The sequence below is a fragment of the Molothrus ater genome, chromosome 9 (genome assembly GCF_012460135.2).
Source record: "Molothrus ater isolate BHLD 08-10-18 breed brown headed cowbird chromosome 9, BPBGC_Mater_1.1, whole genome shotgun sequence".
NCBI lineage: Eukaryota > Metazoa > Chordata > Aves > Passeriformes > Icteridae > Molothrus > Molothrus ater.
Window position 1 is genome coordinate 25,238,242 of NC_050486.2, and position 15,676 is coordinate 25,253,917.

General features: G+C 42.4%; 1 protein-coding gene across 1 annotated transcript in view; it reads left to right on the forward strand.

Annotated features, from left to right (window-relative positions):
• Positions 1-3,873: 3,873 nt before the first annotated feature.
• ZFYVE9 (zinc finger FYVE-type containing 9) overlaps positions 3,874-15,676 on the forward strand; it is a 56,296-nt gene continuing 44,493 nt past the window's right edge. The window contains 1 exon segment of the mRNA XM_036388071.1: positions 3,874-3,985. The gene's annotated coding sequence lies outside the window, so the exon portion shown is untranslated.

Consider the following 15,676-nt stretch of genomic DNA (forward strand, 5'->3'; position numbering starts at 1 on the left):
ATGCACATTATTTGTTATCAAGCTGTCTCAGCTACTTTGCAGCATGACTTGTTATTTATTAATCCCTATTGCTTACATCACTTGCAAATTCTTTAAGTGATGATTTTATGTTCTTCTTAAAACCATTAATATCAATACAATGCAGTGTAGAACTAATTGCCATAGGATGCAGAAACACATTGTTTGATGATGACTTTTTATTTTCCCACTTTGTAACTGTCAGTTAGTTAGAGTCTCAACAGTTTAATAAGTGCTGTGATGAGTCGGTATCATTTTGGCTTCTTAATTAAAATGCTGCAAATTACCAGAACAAATATTTTGCAGACCTACTTACCTTCATCAACCAAACTTGTAATGCCATTTAAAAAATCAAATTATTTTTGCAAGATTTATTTTCCACATCAATTTGCAGTTATTGTGTTTCCATTCTTTAATTCTTTTTCAATCAAGTAATGTAGATAATGTCCCATTTTATTACCCAGAATTCTTGTCAGTCTGGCAGGTTGCAATTACCTTGGTCACCTTGTTTACCCTTTTAAAATATGGGTACAATATTTCATCCAGTCCTCTGGAACTTTAACAGTGTTCCAAGATTTATTGAAAATCAACATTAATGGTCTAAAGATACTCTGTGCCAGTGCTTATAAAACTTTTGGATGCAAGTTACCTGATTCTGCTGATAGCCAACTTCATTAGCTTCTGTTTAACATCCTCCTCAGTGCTTGTTGTAATGGAATGTATTTCATCATCATCATCATCATCATCGTCATCATCATCATCATCATCTGATATTTGTGTATCATCTGGCTCTTCCCCAAAAACAGACCAGGAATAATTATTGACTTCTGCTTTCCTACACTGTTGTTAATCATTCCACTATTTCTACCTAGGAACAGAGTGAAGACATTATGAACTTCCTTTTCTCCAGGTTTCTGCAAGTTTCATCATGTAGTTAAAAAAATCATCTTATTTATCCTTAACTCTGTTGTTCAGAGATTACTCTGGCATAATTTTGAATCCCCTGGAACTCCTAGATCCCAGCATACACACGTTGTTACACACATCTTTGTATTGACCCTGTAACTCTGTGCTGCTCCCTGCAAACAGGGCACCTCAGAGGTTCCCTTCACTTTTCTAACTGTGGTCCCCTTTCCCCCTTTCCCATCCCCTGCCTTTTGCAAATTGGAGTACCCTCTTCTCTCTGCTCTCCTTTATGCCTTTTCCTTGGTAGCTTCTCATGAAGAACTGAGAAAAATACTTGGGAAAAGAGGTGGCAAGCTCAAAAGCAAGCTGTCATGTGGGATAGTATCAGGCACCATTTCTTGTGACAGTGCTGTGGAGGCTCATGGACATGGAAGAGCTGCAGATATGTTTTGGAGAGTTTGTACCTTGGACTCTTGTGCCAAGTGAAAGGTCATTGTCCATGGTCCGTGGTCTTACAGCCTCGCTGTGGCTTGGGATCGAAATTATTGGTTTGGTTTGTACACAGTGTTTCTCACTATCAATATTGAAATGTTTCTTCTTCTAGCAGAGGGAGCACATTGAGAACATAGGATGGGCAATCTCCCTGCTCTAAGCTCAGGTGTCTGGCACCACAACTGCCTGCAGCAGCACCCTGGAGCTTGTGGAGTTTGCTATTCCTCCAGATACATCTTCATTAGGAGCAAGTCACGAGGCATCCAAGACAGCCAGGAGGAATGGGGAATGAGACCATGTCCCATCACCTTAACTTAGAGATGATTCCCATTGCTCCTAACTTGTGTTTTGCATGCTTTCATGCTTTGCCCTCTTGCAAAACAGCCAGTTATAACCCTTCAGGAAAAACCTCCCTGTGTTTGGTGAGAAGACATCCCAATGAATGGCTATATCCAGAGGAAGACAAGTAGAACAAAATTATGGTAGTGATATGCCTCTGTGAGACATTCACAGATGGCAAAGCTATGCACTGGCATGCATTTGGCCAGAGGTTACAGAGTGTTACACCACTACACCACTCACTCTTTAATTAATTTCCTTTTTTTTTTTTTTTTTTTTTTTGTCGGGTATATTGTGTGTTTATCAGTCTGAGGTGTTTTGTGAGAACCATTCCGAGGACAGTAATTGTGTATTGCACCAATCTGAACCCCTCAACTGTTCTTCACAAGCATGGCAACACTAATTGCTAAAGAGATAGCAAGTTGGGGTTAACCAGGAATGCTTTATGGGAGTAAATAAATTCCATCTCCATTAACATGCTGCTCCCAGCTATGATGGATGAGCATTTTTTATCTCCTCAGCTATTTGCCCATGGATTGATGATTCAGTTGATTGGGAGTATCTCATATTTTTCGCTTGAAAAGCACATAGTTCCACCAGAATCAATGAATAAACATTAAGTGCTTCCCTTTCATTTCAAGCGGGATGGGCTGATGCTCTTGGAGCAAGGAGGCCTAGATTTTATCACCGAGGCTCATTACACTGCATTCACTGACATATGTGGCAAGTTAATGGAGAAGCCCAACCTGCTGGAAAGGGATGGCCTGTAAGTGTGAAGGCCTGGGAAGAGGGAATGGCCGTGCAGCTGCATTAGCAGCCACCACACTCACCTTTCCCTCCTTCCTGGGCTGACATGGCCCTGCTGCAGCTGGGAGATCACGGACCTGCACAGAGGGGACAGCGACTCCTTCCCATTCCCCTGGCACCAAGCGAGCCTTTCCTGAGGAGGAACCGAGGTGAGGGGGTTCCTGAGGCGAGGGATGAGGGCTTCCTAAGGAGGGAGATTCGGGGTTCCTGAGACAAGAGGTTCCTGAGGCGAGGGGTGGGGGTTCCTGAGGTGAGGGCTTCCTGAGGAGAGAGATTCGGGGTTCCTGAGGCGAGGGGTGAGGGGTTCGTGAGGCGCTGGGCGCTCGCTCGCCTGGGTGAGGCTGCAGGCGGCGGTGAGGGCGCGCTGTGCCGGTTCGCAGCCCAGCACCGGCCGCCCCCGCCCAGCCCGCGCCCGGCGGACCGCGGCACACGCGGGGAGTGACAGTTCCTGGAGTTCCCGAGCGCCCGCAGCCAGGCGAAGAGTCCCGATCCCGGCATGGGCGGCCGCCTCCTCTTGGAGAGAGAACGGGTGAGACTCCTGGCGCAGTGTCACGGTTTGGCGTGCCCTGCCTGCTCGCCATCGCGGCTTCTGTGGGGAACGAGCGTGGTCGTTTGTTGTTATTTGGTGTGTGGGGGGTTGCTTTGTTTTGTTTGTTTGGGTTTTTTTTTCTCTCTTTTTCTTTTTGTGTGTTGTGTTTCTCTTTTATTTTTTTCTTTCTTTTTTATTTTTAATTTCTGGAAGCCTCTTTGCTTAGGATTGAACGTGTTTGCCAGCGGATGGCTCCGGGCCTCGCACCTCTCGGGGCGGCCGAGGGCGTCCCGCAGGATGGTGTCCCTCTCCGATTGTGGAGACGCTCAACATGAAATGGCGAGATAACACATGTTCGGCTCCCAGCCGCGAGTCCTTCTCGCCGGGTTTTGTGGAGTGGTCACACTACGCACACTGCAGCCGGTGCCCGGAGGCGCGTCCCTCGGCCGCGGGGCACCGGCAGCGCCCGGTGGCGGCGGTGGGTGCCCGGTGCCGCCCCCGCCTCTGTGTGTGTGTGTGTGTGTGGCTGCGGGGCCGCGGGCTCGGCGGGTCCCCGCGGGGACAGAGCGGGCGGCTGCTCCCGCTGTCCGGCCGCTGCGGGGGTGCCAGTGCGGACCCCGGGGCCCGGTGCGGGGGTGCCGGCGCGGACCCCGCGGCGCGGGGCGGGGGCGCGGCCGCTCCGCGCCGCCTCCCCGGCGGTGCCGCAGTGCCGTGCGCTGCCGCCGGGACCGGGCAGGGGGCGCTGCTGCCGGGCGCTGCGGCGGCCTTGGCCGCGGAGGCAGCGAGCGAGCGCGGCTGGCGGCGGCGAGGGCGCGCCGGCCCCCAGCGCTCCCGGGGCGGACCCGGGAGATCCCTCTCGCCATGCAGACCCGGCGGCGCCTGCTGCCTCCCGAGGTGAGTGAGCGGTGTGCGGCACGCCGACCGCGGGCCCGGGAGGCCGGGGCACCCCGCTCCCCAGGCCCCTGCCGCCCGCAGCGAGGCCCCGCGGGCGGGCGGGCGGGGAGGGCTCCGGCGCCTCGGTGGAGCCGCCGTATCGCCGACAGCGCCCTGGGCCTGCCGGCTCCGGGCGTCCCCGAGCCCCGCCGCCCTTGTCCTCGGCACGCCACCAAGGGGAAGGCAGCGGTCGCCCCCCAGCCCTCCCCGGCCGCCGCCGTGGTCCTTCGAGCTCCCTCCCCGCCGTTCCCCCTCCGTTCCCGGGCGGCCGGAGCGGGTGACCCGCTCGCCCGGGGCACCTTTCTCCCCGCGCCGGCGATGCCGGGGATGGGGAAGGAGCTGCTGCTCCCCCCGGGACGGCCCGGGAGCCGCGCGGGGCAGGGTGAGGCTGTGCCCGGGCAGCCGCGGCTGCCGGCCCGGGCAGGGGAGGATCCCTGTTTGCATCTCGTGCCCTTTTTATGGCCTGATCTCCGCTCTCTCCCCGGGCAGGGAATGTTACTTGCTCATCGCGATGTGTAACAAGTCACTCCTGCAATGGTGGTAGTGGTGGAGGGGGATGGGGAGAGCGGGCGGGATGCGTTTTATAACATCTCTAATTACGTGAAATTGTGGTCATGTCTCACTCTAAGAATAACTGGCACTCTTGACATGTCAGACTTTTTGCAGAGGTAGGCTAGTTTCTTGCTCATAAATGTTACGGCTAAATAGGTGCCTGTGGCAGAATGTGGCTCAAGAAATGTTTTTATCTTCTTAACCAGACAGAGAAACAAGTAGCAGATGGAAATTGATAGACTTTATGTTTTCGTGTTAACGATCTTCTTTATTTATAGACAGGATATTCCTTATTATTTTATGAAAGTGGTTTTTCAGAGAGTGTCATTTTTACACATATTTTCATTCAGTTCAGATATTAAAAGTTGACTAAATTCCATCAGTCTTCTTATTAAGTGTGATTGTCTCTGATTAGAATTTCTGAATAACACTGCCCTCAGTTTTTGGGTCCAGACAGAACCCAAACATGGAAGGAGCTGTGTGAAAACAAATAAAATAGTAATAATAAAAAAGATGCTCTACCTGAATAAAAGCTTTTATTTTCTTTGGGCAGTATTTAACTGACTAGGCAAGGCTTATTAACTAACATTGTATTTAACTTCTATTAGCAAGTAATTTTCGATTGCATGGAACACATCCCGATTTTAGATACCCCTTCAGTGGCTGAGACTGAAGGATCCAAATCCTTTGTTACTGCCTGAACCCTCTGTGTGCTTCTTTTTATAAAGTTAAGGCATGTGATGCAAAATGAGAAGACCAGTCTCCTTGACCCAAGAGAGACAAATTTAAAAATCTCTTCAGAGGTTTGGGGAATCTGAAATGGAAGCTGAAGAAGGGTTTAAAATTTCAAACAAGCCTCCCCCCTCTAATTGAAGCCCTGATCAGCCCTGAACAAGTTACCACGTTCTGACACACTGTGATTTATTTGCATTGCTTTATGGTGCCTGCTTTAGTGTGTGAGAAAGGAAGAAACCCACCCCAAAACCGCCGTGCTGACTCCTGATACTGGGTGTTATTTTTGTGTGTTAGCTTTGAGGCAGTTACGAGGCTGGGGATTAAATACTTTCAAACACACACTCATCTCAGGATCTGAGGCCTGGGGCTAAGGCTGAGATGAAATACAGTTTTTTTAGCCTGGCATAAAGTCTGGCTGTGATTGTCTCAGGGAACAAAGGTAGAGACTGAACAAAGATGCAGTATTAAAACTTGTGGCCAAAGAATGATAAGCTTTTAATGTCTGTTGTAGTCTGTCCACTTGCTGTGCCAGCTTTGGCAGAAAACAGCTTGCTTGTTTTTCAGTTTGCAGGCTATCTATAGAAAATTACATGGAAATTATTTTGCTAAAGGATTAGAGTGGCCTTTTGCTTTTGAATACAAGTTGACCAAAAAGAGGTTTTGAAAAGAAGTTCTGTGTTCATGTTTTGTTGATCAGAAAAATCTTTTCTATATACTAAGCTGAGAATCTTCCCAATAAAACTGATTTTCTTAACTGAAAATCAGTTGAGGAATGATAGTTTCAGTGCACAGTTAGTCTGTGTGCTGATGAATCTGTGATCTTTTCCAGAACACTGTTGTAAGATGCCAGTATATTCATAGGCTTCTTTGAAAGTGTTATATAAAGGCTAATGTTTATTTTTGTAATGTGATTGAGATTAAAGAAAATGAAGCGTGGCCTGTTTAGGTTCTGTTTGTGATTCTTTAGGAGACTGGGACTTTTATGTGGACAGAAATGTGAACTAATATGCTTGATTTTCCCTCCTGTTGTTTCTGTAAAGCACTGAGAAAGGTACAATGGTACTACCAGTTGACAAAGCTTTTTGTGTTGATAAGCAATAGAAAGTCAAAAGTAAATGGCTGAAAGTAACTGAAAGCATTGAGTTTTAGCTGATAGAGACAGCTTTTACTTCTGTGTTGGCTGGAAGTGTTGGCTATATCTTGCAATACTGTTAAAATTGTGTCAATTAATGCAGATGGATAGGATGACATAAAATATACATCAAGGATCCTTCACTGACATAGTAGTTTCTACTTGATTTGGAATTCAGAAAATAGAATTCAGGATATGTATCGATACAACTTTTTGGACTAATGACTACAGCAAAACATGCTATATAGTTATCAAAAAATGCACACTGAAAAATCAGTGTGATAAAAGTAAATGACCTTTATCTTAATGCACACAAATATAATTTATCTGTAAAGAATAAGTATTGGTCTTATCTCTATGAATAATTTTATTTTTACATTCAAATAAAGTACATTCCTACCTACTATCTGTTTGCTGAGTTTCACTTTAGCTGCTATTCAGGTTGTCATAGCAGACAGGTAGAATAAGAAAAACACTTCTAAGGTGAGTTTATATGTATTCTTTCACTGAATAATTCCAGTCTGGTTTATGACTGGGTTATGCTATTTGTAATTATATTACTGCTGTATTGCTGCAAGAGACAAGCAGAGATGGCTAATATTGGTACTCCTTTTTCAGAAATTACAGCCCTCCAAGTAGTACATCAGCATCAAATAGGCTTAACATGAGTGGCAGAGGAAATCCATAAAGTGTCACTTCAACTATTTTAAAGGTAGTTACTAGAGAAATTGAATTAATTAAAAAACATAGGTTGAAGGCAAGAATGCATGGCTAACTTCAGGGTGTCAACAGAGAGGGTAAATAGTTCCTTCCCTATTCTTTCATCCAGATCTGCTCAAGGGAGAGGGGATGTAAAGCAGCAAGTCCAGTCAGCTGAGATTTGCACAGGCATAGTTCTGTTACAGTAAAAAAAAAGGCAAAAAACCCAAAGGTGATAAAGGATGTGAAAAGCAGGTGTAGAGTCACAACCTGTAGATGCTCTGTGTTTTACAAGTGTGGAGCTGGAGCGCTCTCTGAAGAGCTTGTGTGACATCTCCAGTCTGAGGATAAACGGGGGCAGTCCTTGGGTTTGTTATGAAGGCTGGGGAAAAGAGAGCTTTAGGAAAGTTCAACATTGTTCTGTTTTCAGGAGAAATTTGATCATTTGGAAATGTCAATATGCAGCAGTGTGACCATATGTTCTGCTTTGAAGTTTTGGTGTTGATGGATTGAGCTTTTCACATGTTTTGTCCCCAGTGTACATTGAGCAAAGGAAAATGTGGACTTCAGTGCTGGATTTCCATTTGTGCTGGTTTTTTGTTTGTCTCTGTTTCTTGAGCATAAATGATCAACTTCCATATGGAATTATTTGCAGATAATGCTAATAGCTATACCCCTCTATATTTTGTCTCTGTATTGTATATAGAATTTATAAATATATTTTTCTTTCTTGCTATATGTGTTAATATTGTTCCTACTATACCTCTGATATTTTGATGGCAACTGAAGTTACAAACCTATCTATAAATCAGTGGGGTATCAGTAGTATCAGTTGGTTAAGGGAACACACTGAAGGTCCAGAAGCATTCCAGTAAGCTCTGCCAGGATTTTCTAGGTTTGTCTGTCAGGAATTTTATTGCATGCAGCTTGTTTCCTATACTTCTTCCCCTTCCTTTTAATATCCACAGGAAACTTGATGAACTTGTGTTTTTAAATGGCATAGTGGACTTGAGTAGGGCTTTACATTTGGAAATGGTATTGCCCTTAACATTTTTTCCAACACTGTTTTGTTGTATTTCTGTAATTTGGTTCCAGCACAGTGACAGAGGTGGGAAGCTTTCCCATGGAGGCTTGAGGCATCAGCTGGTGCTTTGGGCAGTGCTGCTGGACCCTGTGTAAGGGATGGGTTTTTATGTGAAGCAGTGCAGTAAATGTGCCTTCTCTGGTGTCTTCCTGGTTTTTGACTCGAGCTGAACTGGTGTTTGCAGTAGCTACAAAAAAGCACTAAAGCCTAATGTACACAAAACTGGATGTGTTTCTTCCTCTGCTGTTTTCTAGGTGTGAAAATGTTGTAGAATTCAGGTTGATAAGTATTTTAGGGCTGTTTCCCAGCTATTCTTCATTAGAGAAATTAGGCATGATCAAAGAGGATTGAAGTGTTTTGTGCTTTTCTTTGCTTGAGCTGAGAAGATCCTTGTCCAGTTAAGAGCTAGAAAAGAAATGCTTTACACCAAATTATTACCATGCTGACTGGTGGTGTTTCAGAATTTTCCTTACTGAGTACTTGTAGTACAATTTTGCAGAAGAGGTTTTTTTCTTATTAGTAAAATGGTAGCTGGGAGGAACTTGTCATTCCTCCTTCTAGCGTACAGAGAATCCAGAGGACATTTCCTATCAGTGATAAATTGAAATTAGGCCATGCTTGGGTCAGAGATTCATGTGTGCTCTATCAATTACAAAGAGCTCTAGCTGCTCTAGTAGTACTTAACAGCCTTCTGGATTCTTGCAGTTTCAAAAACCACTGTAATTGGACAGGTTTGATTTACTTTGACAATATACTGAAGCCTTTTTTAATAAATAATCAAACTCAAACATTACACACATTTTGGGTACAACATTTCTATTTCAGTCCAGGTTTAAAATTTTATTTAGGGAAGCAATATAGGTAAAATACTTTAGCAGATTGATAGGAGATTATCAATGGAAGAACATACACTGGTACTTTTTTCCAAAAAGTAGTGTGATGCACTTCAATTGGTTAATGTTCAGTGGAAGAAGAGGATCAAAGAGCTTTCTAAATCACATAATACCTTCTTTATCTGTGAATGACACTGACTATTACAGGAGCTTTTCTTGTTTCCAGGTTCAGTTTTGTTGTGTCAAAACTCTGCTTTGAACTCAGTGTACATGTTGTCTTAGCTGTTTGCACTCCAAGTGTGAACTAGAAGATCGACTTAGGAACACTAAAATAAAGGCCAAGCCATGTGAAACTATGATTTTATAGTATATGTAGTTACTATAAATTCAAGAAGAATTGACAAATCATATGAATATGCATAAAATTTATTGCTTGACCAGTCAGATAATTGGAAGTTTGTAAGATACTACATCACAAAAATTGTAGATATTTTCAGATTTGTGGTTTTTGTTTCTCAGTCATTGTTTACTGTGCTTCTCTTGCATTTCTTTTAACCCAGTCAATTAAACTGTTCTCTCACCTGTTTCATTTTCTTCTTCAACAGCTTTGAATTTTTTTTTCCTCTCATTTTGAACTGTTAGATTTTAAGAGGAAGGTTGAAGACTGGTGTCAGTAATAGTAAAATATGAGTCCTGGTTTCTGAGGATGTAGATTCCTCTGGTGTGTGTGGTGCACAGACCTCATTCTGATCTTGGGTGTGCCACACACATCCAGTATCTCTGAGGTGCCCTTTGGTGATGAGTGTGGGGGTGAAGGTAAACCCTGCCCCAGTCATCTGCTGAAGGTGCCTGGCAGAATCAAATTTGTATTCCCACTTCAAGTTCTGCAGCTCTGAGCTTTGCATCTCAATTTAAGCAAAATGAAATTAATCTTGTTTTTCTGCCAGGTGGGGAAGTGCAGTGAGTGAAGAGGTGCACATTTGGTTTTTCTGCAGGTGCTGCAGAGAAGCCAAGGCAGTGGGCTGCTGTGGTTTATTGCAGAAGAGAGGTGGATAATGTGCTGGTGGTTCTCAAATAAATGTGATATGAAAGAGAGAAGTTTATTTTGTGTGTTATTCCCAGCAACTGCTGAGTAAGGGTAGTGCTGACCTGTCTTTTTAGTGCATCACATCAAGGGCTTGTTGCCTGACACCATCCACTGCTGAGGACAGAGAACTGGACCTGGGGCTCTAAAGAGTTCAGTGGTTCTTGCATTGAGTCAGTGCAGTGTGCTGGAACCAGTAATAAAGGAGCTGAAGCACTGGGAATCTGATCCAGATTAATTTCTGATGGCTATGACTTATTTTCCACCTGTAATTCTTTAGATTTTGTGAAAGATTTTCTAAGTAGCAGGGAATTTCTTCCATGATCTAGAGATGGAGAGAAGTGTGTTTTGTTTTAAGTTGGAAGATGTGTTGAATGAGTTTATTATCTGATGTTATATGTATCCAAGTCCTTGGAGATACTATATTAGTAAGCATTTTGTTCCACCATCTGTGGAATGAAAGAATCTTGTTTTTCTGGAGATGGAAATCCTTTTTGCCCCATAATATGTCTTTTCTTCCTTCCTTCTCTGCATTAATCCCATCTTTCTCACATAACACCACAATTCTGGGGATTTTTTCCAGAGCTGTGTGGGTATTGATTGCCCAGCAGGTTGCTGCCAAAATACATAGAGCAGCTTGCTTTTCCCTTGGAGGGCAGTCACTTGGATTTGCTTTTACTGTGTAGATACTCATTTTCATGACAGATATATATATATATTAAAATATGAGCATAAAGAATAGGAAATGAACAGTACAATCCCATAATATTAATTTCTATAGGAGATTAGATTAAAGGTACAACACTTGAAAAGTGGCAGCATCTGAACACTAAATCAGTATGTAAGTCCTCTTGTTCATGTTACTGAGGCTCTGAATACTGAGCTTTCTTTGTAGGCTGGAGGAGACAAAAAAGCTACATGGTTAAAATATACCCAGGCAATCATGCCAATGTAATTTTTTATTCCCTATCTGCACTGTAATGCAGATAAATGAACATTTAATACAAATTGAGATAATGTAAGAGGAAGGTTCCCTCTTTGTGATATTTTTTCTTTTCATTTATCCCGCAGTCTTTGAAATTGCACATTCTCCTGTGATACTGTAGAAATGCATGCTATGGCTTGGAAATAGCTTGCTTCTGAGGCTTGTGTTTTGAAGAGGAAGGCACAGGTATTTTTTATTTACACCCTTTTTGGGTTATATCCAGTATACAGCTGCTGGTTTTCGTTGGCCCAGCCCCACTGACAGTCCAGCAGAGCATATTGGTTGTCACTGTGTTACAAAGGTACATTGTAAATGCTGTGTTGGTTAATTCAAAATGAGTATTTTAGCTGTCCCTTATTTGGTGAACTTGAAAGTACATGCAAAGCCCACTTCTTAGGTTATATTATTAACAGATTACTTTAAATAGCATATATATTGAAACAGCCTCTTAGCTGAAACACCAAATTGCATTGATTGTGGTAATTTCATACTGTGTTTTTGTATAAATGATGAAGGCTGAATAAAACCCTAGCATATTTCATGGGTTTCACAGTTCTTTCTTGATTCTTTTATAAATGTAACTTTAAAAGGTTGTTACTTAAGCATCAGTCCACCTGTGTGTTTTTCTGCTTTCAAGTAATTGTATTGGTGTACTGGCTTAATAGCTTCTATATTGTATTTACCTTGGTTTCACTTAACAAGTCACTTGTAAAATGCATTTTAACCCATCTCTGGAATTTGCTCATAGATTTTCTTTTTGACTACTCATGTAGAAGGAATGTAGGGTTTATTATGATGCCAATTAGAAATTGTTTCTTGAGACTCATGAGCAATAGATGGGTGTATATGTAGTGGTTTTGTTCCCTTATTAATTTCCTATAATAACCCTTGTGGCTATTTTTTTTTTAATTAAGCTTCATTTCTCTACAGATGGCTTTTAAATGTACCTTCTGATGTGAGGAAACATGCAATAGTGTAGTAGAAACATGTTCCTATGTATTTAACAAAACTTGTCTTGGCTAGAGGTTTCAGGTACTGAGATGCTTGAGGGAAGTGGTCTCAGATGCTGCATACCCACTGTGTGTATGTGTCAGAAAATGCATTTCAGGCTACAAGGCTGGGGGTTTAAATGAATTTGTGAAGGAGCTTCATGATGGTCAGTAATGATGAGGAGGGGTAGGAGGCAGGTTGGTAGTTAGGACTGTGTCTTAGGATATGGCTGTTATTGTAGCCATGTGGGGTTTTTTTGCTTTTTTGATAGCCAGCCCTCTAAAGACTTCATTTCAGTTTGCAAAGCGGATGGAGCACCATTGCTGTTGGGTTTGCTCCCACTATTCTCAAGGTTGTTTACAAGTATGTTTGTGCCAGTAATGAACAGTAATGTTGGAACATGAGGTTTCTTATGGGTTTGGGTTTTTTTGGTCAGAGAAAGAAGGCAGCTTAGGTAGGGAGAAAACAAATGGATGCAGGAAGAAGTGGATGGGGAAGGAATGTGAGAGGGGAAAAGGGGCCCTCCAGATAAAGAAAACAGGAGTATGCTGAGTATGCTACAGGCTCAGAATGAGAGGTAAAGAGGTGGGGATTCATGGCTGAGCTGAATCAGCCACCTTGTCAGTGGACAGAAGAAGTGGCAGAGGTTTCTCAGTTTTGATCTGTCTGAGAAATGTTGCACCTGAGTTTAGAAGAATTTGGAGTTCCTACAGCTCTGTAAGATTTCTGATAACTGTATTAATACTCATAACTCATTAATAAGGAAGCCTTTCAAGTGTTTTTTGGTTTTGTCTGTTAAATCTTTATTTCCTGTGCCTGCTAACAGAGATACAGAATTATGGGCACTTTTTAGAACTAAAACTTCATGGAGCCCAGCATAAATTTCAGGTAGAAATCCTGATTGCCTCAGTGGCACAGCATATCAGTGAAAAGAAAAAGCTTTACAGTGCACCTAAATGCAAGTTGCTGCCTGTTTCTGGTGGTTAGTGCTCAGTCCCTTCAGCACTGTCACAAGCATGTCAATGGCCCTGAGCACAGGGGAGGTGCATGCTCAGAAATAGCAGTTTCAGTACGCACTGTTGCCATGGATTATGGAGTTGTATCGAATGAGTTACTAGTTACAGATGACTTAAGACATAATGCACTGTGAGCATCAGCAGTGATGCTAGTTAGATCATGATCACAAACGTGGGAGGGAACTTTGCTACACTTGACAACAGTGTTTTATAATGTGTTTGGTGTGATATGAATATAAAGGTCTACACAAAACGGGAATTAAGTTATCTGCTTAGAGATAATTTCAGGGAGAAGACAGTATGACATAAAAGTCCATATTTATTTCAGGATGTATGGTAATCCAGCTTTATGTAACGTAGGATTTGAGAAATAGTAACTATTTGGTGTCTATAATTACATTTCTTCAAAAGGTATGTCAGAATTTACAATGCTGTTGTGTAGCTGAGTTGTCAGAGGAGCAGAGATGACCCAGGAGTGCTGGAAACAAAGCCTGTTGATAAAGTGCTGTTAGTAGGTGCCTGACTGCTTTCCAGTGGTCTTTCAGAGCTTTTGCCTGTTTGGATGGTCCATTCTCTGAAGAGCAGCTGAATGTATGAATTGTGTTGCTTCCAGCAGCTTCTCTCCCCTATGGGTACAACCTGGAATTGATGGGCTGGTAAATGGTGGCAAAGCAGTTTTCACTGCTTGCCCATTGTCCTTTTGGTCTGTCCCATTCTGGTTATGTGGCACTTCTGGCTTTTATTATCAGCTTTTGCTCACTGGCACTCACATGTGTCAGTCCCACTTGAGCTTTATAAAACAGGACAGCTCCTTAGGAGTTGTAGGCTTTTAATTAGAGATTCTAGGGGACCTCAGTCAGTTCCTCTCTTATTGCCCAAATCTAAGAAAGATCTAAAACAATGTTGAGTCTATTTGGGTTTCATTCTTGTTTCTACCCTACATTGGAAAGAAGAAAAATTCATAAAGTATTAGAGTACAGGATTAATCCACTCTGGGATAGAGTGTGCAGCTTTAAATAATTTTATTCTTCAAATGTGTTAAACATCAGAGTCAAAACCTTAAATACTGAAAAATAAAAATCATCCCATAAACCTGCTTGTTCTATATGTTTACTTTAGTTTGTGTTTGAATAAAGATAAATAACAGCTTCAGATCAGTATGTTAAATGGATTAATTTTTAAAAATAACTGTGTTGTTACAGTGATGACATTACTTGGAACTCATGCACAAATTAAGAAACATGATTTCATATTAAATTTATGTTTAATGCACTGTGCATTAGCTTTTTGTGGTTTACAGTATTTCAAATTTGCAAGTTGCATGAAACAAAGTGTTAAAAAACATTAGATACATAAACCACCACATTTTGCTCTACGAGCATATGAGTAAGCTCAGGAAAGGATTTTTCTCCTTTTTTTTTTTTTTTTCCAGCTGTATTCCTCTGGAAAAACTTGCGTGGAAGGCAGCACTGTGGTGTAAACCTATCTATTTGTTCTTCCCCAGAGCAGGGATGGATCCTTTTCCAGGCAGCACAGGCAGTTACATAAGCAGGAGCTGGTTCCTGTCTCCAGGTGCTGAGGCCTCTGCAGCAGGCTGAGGCTGCTTGGCAAGGCTGGCGTTTGTCGGGCAAACAAATCAATTGCTTTCTCCTTGAAATAGTAAAAAAGGGTAGGAAATGGAATTTTATTTCTACTGTAAATGGTTATAAAGCAGGTGTCCTTTTCAGTTGAGCTGCTTTTATTTTCTGGAGCACAAAGGTTGATAATGCTGCTGTAGTTGTTCTTGTCTCCCTGTTACTTTTGACTGTGATACTTCCTATAATGCTGCTTTGAAGTTGCTGCTCTTTTGACTGCCTTACTACTGCTCAGGCATGTGTGAATGTCTCCTTATGGAAACTTGGCTGGAGACAAAAGTGGAAATAATGGCTTTAAAATGGCATGGGGGAGAGTCAAGGCAAAAGATGTAAATATTAGTGAAATAATTAGAGAGGCTGTTCTGCTTTAAGCATTGTCCACCTCTCTTTGTTCAGTTGATTGGAAAAAAAGCCAATCCAATGCAACATTGCAATAGTTTATCTTTTGTCAGCATTCGTGGGTAGTGAGCTGGTACAAAGCGTTGTATTACACAGGAATAGCCTGCCATGCCCCAGCCTGCTCTTTACATGGAGTAGTAGAAACATCAGCAAATTATGGAAAGTAAAGCTGAAGGATGCTTGGTCATCTTGAGCTTTTGTTGCAGGGAAAGGATTATCAGTGACTGCATCTTCTTTGTATTTGTTATATTTCATTTTTGCTGCTGTATGTAGTATTTCTTACTAAATGGATTTATGGTGAGTTTTAATGGATTTTTCTAATCTGAACTGTGGTATAGACCAGGTATTTAAAAAAAATCTGTGTCATTTGCTGAGTTTTCTTTAATAACTTAGAATTCTGAAAACAATTTTTTTTTCTGATTGCATTGAATGACTACTACTTTAATTTATTAATAGAACACTTAATTTTGGAATGCTTAATCTGGGGCCTAATCTGAAGTCCTTGCCAT